Source organism: Sinocyclocheilus rhinocerous, unplaced genomic scaffold, assembly GCF_001515625.1.
Source record: "Sinocyclocheilus rhinocerous isolate Xijiao unplaced genomic scaffold, SAMN03320098_v1.1 scaffold711, whole genome shotgun sequence".
Taxonomy (NCBI): Eukaryota; Metazoa; Chordata; class Actinopteri; order Cypriniformes; family Cyprinidae; genus Sinocyclocheilus; species Sinocyclocheilus rhinocerous.
In genome coordinates this window covers 896,849-904,924 of record NW_015641018.1, presented here as the reverse complement: position 1 = coordinate 904,924, position 8,076 = coordinate 896,849, and the positions used below count along the sequence as shown (strand labels likewise).

At 37.5% G+C, this 8,076-nt stretch overlaps 1 protein-coding gene across 5 annotated transcripts in view; it reads right to left on the bottom strand.

The window, feature by feature from the left end:
* tbl1xr1a (TBL1X/Y related 1a) overlaps positions 1-5,940 on the bottom strand; it is a 65,175-nt gene extending 59,235 nt beyond the window's left edge. For all 5 annotated transcript variants that reach the window (XM_016570017.1, XM_016570019.1, XM_016570018.1 and 2 more), the window contains exon 1: positions 5,587-5,940. The gene's annotated coding sequence lies outside the window, so the exon portion shown is untranslated. The remainder of the gene's footprint in view (positions 1-5,586) is intronic.
* Between the last annotated feature and the right edge of the window lie 2,136 nt (positions 5,941-8,076).

Genomic DNA, 8,076 nt, shown 5'->3' with positions numbered 1-8,076 from the left:
ATGTCTGAGTTCGGCTGCAACGTGATCTGTGTATCTGTGTGTGTGTGACTGCACTTAACATCAAACTGCTTCTGTTTCACACAAATGCTGGCACAGACGTGCATGTTCGGCTAGAGTCGCTTTGAACTCGTGCATCTTCGGAAACGGAGCTGCGCGGAAAGTTACAAAAAATGTTGTGCACGACGTCGCGCGCACACTCAAAGCGAACTTCCGCCAACACCGCGACGACGTCATATTTGCCGCGCGCACCTAAGCGAACTTGTAGATGTGTAAAAAATTTTTTTAAATAAAATTAAACACTTGCAGAGCGAATTGCAGAGGTTATGAAGAACAAGGGTCAACACTGTAAATATTGACTCATCATATTTTTTTTGCCAAAAAAAAGCCTTTAAAACTTCTGATACGCTTATTCATTGTTTTTCAGTAGAAAAATGTGGAAAAATAATCTACAAATACTGAAGCAGCAAACTTTGCAAAACACAAAATTTATGTCACTGCCAAAACTTTTGGCCATGACTGTAGGCTACGTACTTATAATCTCACTAAAACTTTCTTAACAGTTCCATTGACAATTATTTTTAGTAAAAGAAATGCAGTTAAACTGCCAAATTGGTTGATTTCAATTATAAATTGCAAATGCAAATTTAATTTGGTTTAGAAATAATTTAGAAATTGATTTACTAAAATAGACACACTGAACTGACTCATGGAAACAAACTGAACTTACCAACACTAACATCAGCTCATAAAACACAAATTGGAGGCAAGGAGGGTAAGGACACTTAATGAACGAACAAAAAAATATATATTTAATTTTACATTGCCAGCAAAATCGCAAATTTTCTGTATACTGCCTAGCCTAAATCCAATAGCTCTTCTAAAACAACAAGTTACATCATGTTGCTGAAAACTGTTGAATATTCACAAATTGCCACCAATGTCACATAAGGTAAATTGTAAGTTCCTGATAAAACTCTCTGCCTTTGAACATTTCCTTAATTCTCAAACAACATGTGCCCTTTAGAGCACTTGGTAACGCTGCAGATTTACATGTTGAACTTGACCTTCAGGTCACACGACAAAAGCATGCAACCGCGTGGGTGGGGGGAGGGGCGCTACAGGAGTTTTTTTAGTCTGTCAGAGAGCAGGAAGAGACAAATGAACAGCTAAAGCACAGGTCAGAAATCCGCCCATCCCCCAAACACCACCACAGCTGAGCACATGAACAACCAGTCTGCAAGTTTAAGCTCTCGCTCATGTACATAACCTTTAATCTGGAAAATAAAACCAACATGATGTGATATATGACTGCCCCATGGACCTGTCTGAAGAATAGTAAACGCACTGTAAAATATTTGCATAATGCCCTGAAACGCTTTATTGGGTCATGCTTAATAAACATCCTAAAAAGGTACCACGCTGCGCAAATGAGGAGTAATAAGGAGGCAGATCATTCTACTGCCAATTTATGATGAAACAATCTAAAAAACAGAGAGATGTTAAGAGAAAACCAGTACCCGGTGTTACTCGTTGGCAAAGAAAATGGGAAGTAGCTTTCTGAAGTTTTACTTCCACTTACGGTCATATCTGTGTTTCACAGAACACGAGTCAACATAGACAAAAGGTAAACAGCATAATGAGAGGTCAGACAACATAATGAGACAAGATTCACATTCTAGTTCAGTAAAACAATGCCTCAAAGTCTGCGTCTGCTTTACTGCCTCATATTTGTGCTGGTTAATAAATGAGTCATCATTTTAGAGTTCCTAAATAGTTGACTGATATTTATGATTTCTTTATGGTAAGTTGCTCAATTTCAGTGCCACCAGTTGCGTAAACACTGACTGTGTCCAAACAGGTTTCCCATACTTTAACCCTAGGCCTATATTTTATTGGTCATACACACTGATAGTCCCCCCCAAAACTTTCCTTTTGCTAATTCTATCTCTTGTACAGCATCTTTGAGTACCTTGAAAATCGTTCTATAAATATTATTTTCATATGCAATTTGGCCTGTCAAAGACTTTCACTATATATTTAATACACAGCCATATTTGTCATTTATTAAATTTATACTTCAGGTCATATCTCTCCTCAACCTGAATTTTGTCCCCCACACGGTGCTGTGCTATTTTTCATGCTTTCACAACACTGCAAAACTATGTATAACAGCACATCTGAACTTGCTGTAACTGATATCTAGATTTAGTCAGCTAGCAGTTTCTGGGAATCATTCACAGAGGGAAGCTGACCAAGGTGAAGTCAATCACACCAGGGACCGTCCTGCTCATCTAAAGCGGGATGCCTCTTCCTCTTTTTTTTTTCCACTAAAATTCCCCCAACTACAAAAAACTATCCACTACCAAAAGACAACTCTACTGTAAATAGAAGGTCAAATTTCCTGTACGCATGTAATACACGTATGACCTACTAATTTGTTTACTATTCCAAAAATTGTTTGGATTCTACAGTATCGACCTTAATTTTAATGTAAAAACATGCCATTTTTAACCTGAATGTGCAAGGCTTCCGGTATCACTCGCTTCCAGTTATTTTAGCTGTACAAAATCAGTTGATTATGTTACTAGATAATGCAAACTGGCATTTGGTATAATATTATTTTAATTTATCGTAACCATAAAGGTGCTGGTTTGTAGCGCAAATAGTTTTACAGTTCACTGCACTTGGTTATTCTTCCAGGTATTTACATAAAGCAGCTAATGAATCAGAAGTCTTGCATATTGACAGAAAATATCGTACTTCTATGTTAAAAAATTAGGTGGATAAACTGATACAGTAGTGTACAGTTACAGTACAGAGTTACTTCAAACACAGCAAGTGATTGACGGGTCTGATAGCAGGCCACCAACCATATAGCCTAATTCACCAGTCATTCAAGAAACAGACCAGAGAGTCATTTTAACTTGACTTGAGCTCGATTTCGTTAACCAAACGGGCAACACTTCTGGCATGCCGCAGAACAAAAGCAAAGAGATAAACAATGCCAAAATGAGTTTGTTTACCAGTTGCCCTCCGCTGTGTACGTAAAAAGGTTTACTTTCTTAAAAAAAACAATTATTGCTGCTTTAAGTGGACGCATTAAACGTTGAATTGCGCAAAGTTACAGCAACAGTGTTCCTCAATGACCTTGCAGAAAATAACACAGGCCTTGTTCAAGAAAGCATAGACCAAGGCAGGCATTTTCAAGCTCACACCACCATCTGCCCATCTCATCTCAACCTTGAGGCTCAACAAAAACAGGGTCAACGACACCGCATCGCAACAGAGCACAGACTCAAACGTCACATTTCAACACGTCGACTGGCCCACTGCGATTCTGTTCGATGAAGGAAAGGGGGGAGGAAAAAGAGGGGAAAAGCGCAATAGATCAGATCTGTCTGTCCCATCCCCCACATCTTGCTTCAATCCACTCTCAGGCACTAGTTACATAACCGTGCCACTCTTCCACTTAGAGAGAGAGACGCAGATTTCAAACAAAGGCTGAAAGACTCAAATCATCTACTTGTAGAATCTAAGACAGACTGTATTTATAATTAAAATTGCTTTGTTTGTATTTTTACGGCGTATTATTATAGGCCTAATTTTGGAGGGGGGCTATGTAAAAATTAGCTAGGTTAACCTAACCCCAATAGTAAATTACTTTAAAGGGTTAGTTCACCCAAAAATGAAAATTAGGCTGTGTTTTACTCACCCCCGATGCATCCTAGGTCTATATGACTTTCTTCTTTCAGACGAATCCAGTCGGAGTTATATTAAAAATTGTCTTTGATATTTCAAGCTGTTTAATGCCACTCAGCGGGTGTTGCATTGCTTCAGTCCAAAAGAACTTAAATAAAAATTGCCCATCCATAAAAAAAGTGTCTCACACGGCTCCGGGGGGTGAACAAAGGCCTTCTGTAGCAAATCGATGCGTTTTTGTAAGAAAAATATCCATATTCAAAACGTAATAATCACTTTAATGTAGCTTGCGCCAACAGTTGTACACAGAAGCAGTTCCGGGAGCATGACGTATGGGGTCAGCGTTGCGCATGCGCCGGTGAGTCTCGGGAAAACCAACGTTTGTTTACAGGATTAAAGGAAGCAAAGTTTCCTTTCTTTAGCAAAGGAAAACCAGTCTCCTCTTGGCTTATATCGAAATTCTCCAACATTCTTCTTTACAAATCCTCGTTTTGTACTTCTAATTAGTGACCGTTGTTTTGTTTTGATCTCTCCGCTGCATTTCCGCGTGCGTCACTTCTGAGTGGCGCATGCGCAAAGCCGACCTCATACTTCATTCCCCCAGAACTGCTTCTGTTTACAACAGTAAGCGCAAGCTAGATTCAAGTTCTTTTGGACTGAAGCAATGCAACACCCGCTGAGTGGCATTAAACAGCTTGAAAGATCAAAGACCATTTTTAATATAACTCCGACTGGTTCGTCTGAAAGAAGAAAGTCATATAGACCTAGGATGCATCGGGGGTGAGTAAAACACAGCCTAATTTTCATTTTTGGGTGAACTAACCCTTTAAGGATTGTGATCTAAATAGGTTACATGTGAGCCATTACAATGGGAGTTTCCCAACACACATGGCCTTCAAATTACGCACACACATACACACACAGTACAGAGCTCCCCACCCCCGCAGTAGACTAAACACTATGATCCAAATATTTCACACACATTCATCTTATATAGTCCAACATTTTACACTAAAAATACAACAGCACTCTCTGAGTGACTGTAAAATATCAAATAAGCCACAAGTAGTAGTAGTTTGTGTTGGTGTCAAATGTAATCATATGCATTGCATGATCTGAAAATGACAGTGTATATAATCAGTGTGCATACTAAGAAATATCACTTTACCTGTAAATAATTATAAATTCATGATCCTGTCATTCCACACACACACACTTGTTTGTCCAAACACTGAATGTGAGTTGAGCTCCCCTCCCCCACTCTCATAGAGTTTAGTGCATTGCCCACAACACTGTCATGTGCTCGAGCTCATCTTCATTTACAGTCTTATTATAAACACTGATTATAATTCACACAATGTTCAAATAATGTTATATTCACTTATATAAAGAACAAATGAGTGTAACTCACAAATTAACACCAGTGTTTTCAAGAGATGAATCATTTATACAGAATAAAAGAAGAGTATTTATGTGAAAACTTCAACTTAAGTAGATTTTATGATGCATATTAGAATAAATGTTAAAATAAACTGCCTAATATTAAATTATATTAAAATACCAATAATTAATATAACATCAGGTGCAAGGAAGTCAATTTAATGCATACTTAACTTAAAACAGTGTCAGCATTAGACACTAATGTCTAATGAAATTATGTTTTGCACACACCTAAACTACCAAACAATCTGAACTGGTGCTGCATTTACGCGGGCGCACACACACACACATTGCTGCCCATCCCCCACCCATCCAGCTCCTCCAAAAGAAATGCCCTTGCCAAATTATAAATCGCTATACATTGTTATTAAAAAAACACAGAGGTACATTAACGCACATATGCTGCTATATTATCGATATAACGAGTAAAATGAAGAAAACACTCACTTTAATACCCGGATGAGCGCGAGGGCTGCCTTTCACTGCTTGTGTGGAATTTCCTCCTCCTCGATTATTTAGTCAAATAGTGCTCAAACAACGCGTTATAAAGCTGCTTTGAGGCGGCAGATCGTCAGATAAATTCCCAAACAAGAGTCCGGTCCCGTTCGCATCGGCGTGAAGCGGAATAAAACCCTTTAAAAATAGATTTAAGACCGATTGAGGTACATTGTGGTACTGTTTGCTAGTGGAGAAAGAGCCAAACGGTTCAGGAGCAGCCAACGGCTTCAGACACTCAAACACTGGAGAGGTGACCTTCCAGGCGAAAATGGGGGAGGCCTGGGCGGTTGTCTCTGCAGCTTTGTTGAAACTGAAGGAGGAATATCGCAATAACATGCCTGTTCGTTCCATCTCAATCGGCGTTTCACCCTAAACTGCGGCGGTGTATAATTTAAGCGGGTATTAGCCCTCCCGTAAACTACGGGACTGTTTATGACACATAAATGGAGAGATTTGTATATTGTAAAATTACATTAGATTCTACTAAACATTATTGTGATAGGTTAAGATTTATCTTTTGGAATTTTTTATAAGGTCATAAATGTCTATTATTGTTTACACGTTTGTATTGTTTGCGGTTTTTCATATTTTACTGAAATATTTTAACATTTTATTCCACTTTAATGTGCCATTTTGCTTGTTTTCATGTATTTGTTAGAATTATAGTTTGTAATAATAATAATAAGTTCCCTTAATGTAAAAAATGCACAATATGCAACAGTCGTTACATATTTAAATGTTATGAATGAAAGTGCAAATAGGGTTGTGCCAATAGACGATAGTATCGTGTATCCAAGATAGTCAGAGATATCGCCTGTGGCTGATGCATTTTTAGTGTATTCCGTTGAGTTTATGAATGCAATAGCCAGAGTTGGTCAGATGAGCCATCGCTGAAACACCAGAGTTTTGTTGTTCAGTGCGCTCGCTGACTGAATTCTGCTCTCTCGCAAATTCTCTCATCATAAACTACATGCGATGTAAGTATAAGAGATTCAGTCGTCATACAGTGTATCATAAAGTGCATAAACTCACGCTAGACTTAAGTCAGCGATGATGTTTTTTGATAATGTAAATATTTTTTGCTCGTTGTTGTTTGAATAACTATAAGCATTAAAATGAGTAACTTACAATGTTTCTATTAAATTGTTGTCATGTTAAATACAAATTCAGTAATATTAAAAATATTTTAGAACATCCATGCTACTTGACTAAAAAGATATAATGTGTAGTTAATAAATTACACTAACATTAGGCTGCTTATTACCCTTACACTGTCTGGCAATGAAACTAAGTAAATAATTAAATAAATTAGCTTGATAATATCATGTATCGGCGATCTCACAGGCTAACGATTAGATGATATGACTATGGAGCATATTGCCCAACACTAGTGCAACATATACCAAGAGAAGTATTCATTTAGAAAAAAAATTATACTAAACTATCCTCTTCTTCACTATGTTAAAAGGTTATGCGTTATCTCAACTGTGTAAATTGGATATCAAAATTATTTTCTGTACATAATTACGTCCTGAGGTGGTGCTCATGTGCAACTTCAGTTGTTAACTTGAATTTGCCATAATCTTGCTAGCATGTGAAGGCAGCATTATGGTGTGTTCACGTCATTTCAAAATTACCGTAATTATATGTAAAAAAAAAAAACATTTAAGTTTTCACCAAACTCATAATTACATGAGTTGTGACATCTAGTAAAATGGCAACAGTCTAGGATAGCTTGGTACCTTGACACATATTTCTGTTTGATTCTATTTTTTTTTTTATAGCCACTATTACCTGGTGTGATTTTTTTTATTCTAAAACATGTTACACAAACATTTAGAGGTGAACAACAAATGAATGTAATGAATAAATATTTTGCTGCCATCAACAACAAAGCCGCACATGGATCCATTTTGGCGTTATGACTGTTGCCATGGTAACAAATCATTTCTGAGTCTGAAGACATGAACAGCTCTGAGTAGAATCTCGTAATTACAGTAATTCAAGATATGAACGCAGCATTAATCCTTGGTATATGGGGTGGGCGAGGGGAACCACCGAAATAAATGCTAAATATCATGATTATATCATTATTTGATTAATCACGTGACCAGATGTAAAACGAATTTGGTTGCCATAGCAATAATGTTGGCCCTGTTTGAAAAATGCTGTCTTCGCTGGCAGTAAACAGAGATAGAAAGGCTTCAAGTTGCCTTCATCTGGTTGGTTTTGTGATGTGTGTGTAATAAATATATGTGTAACGTATTTTTTTACATCTTAAATGTAATTTGTTGTAGATCACTAGATGTAGTACGGAAGCCTGTCTGAACTTTTACGCAAACACACTGTCTGTTAAGTCATTGACTGGGCAAAAAGGCTGGTTTTAAATACAGCCATTTTGTTCTTTTTCCCTGCTGGCACTCATTTCTTACTCTCCTA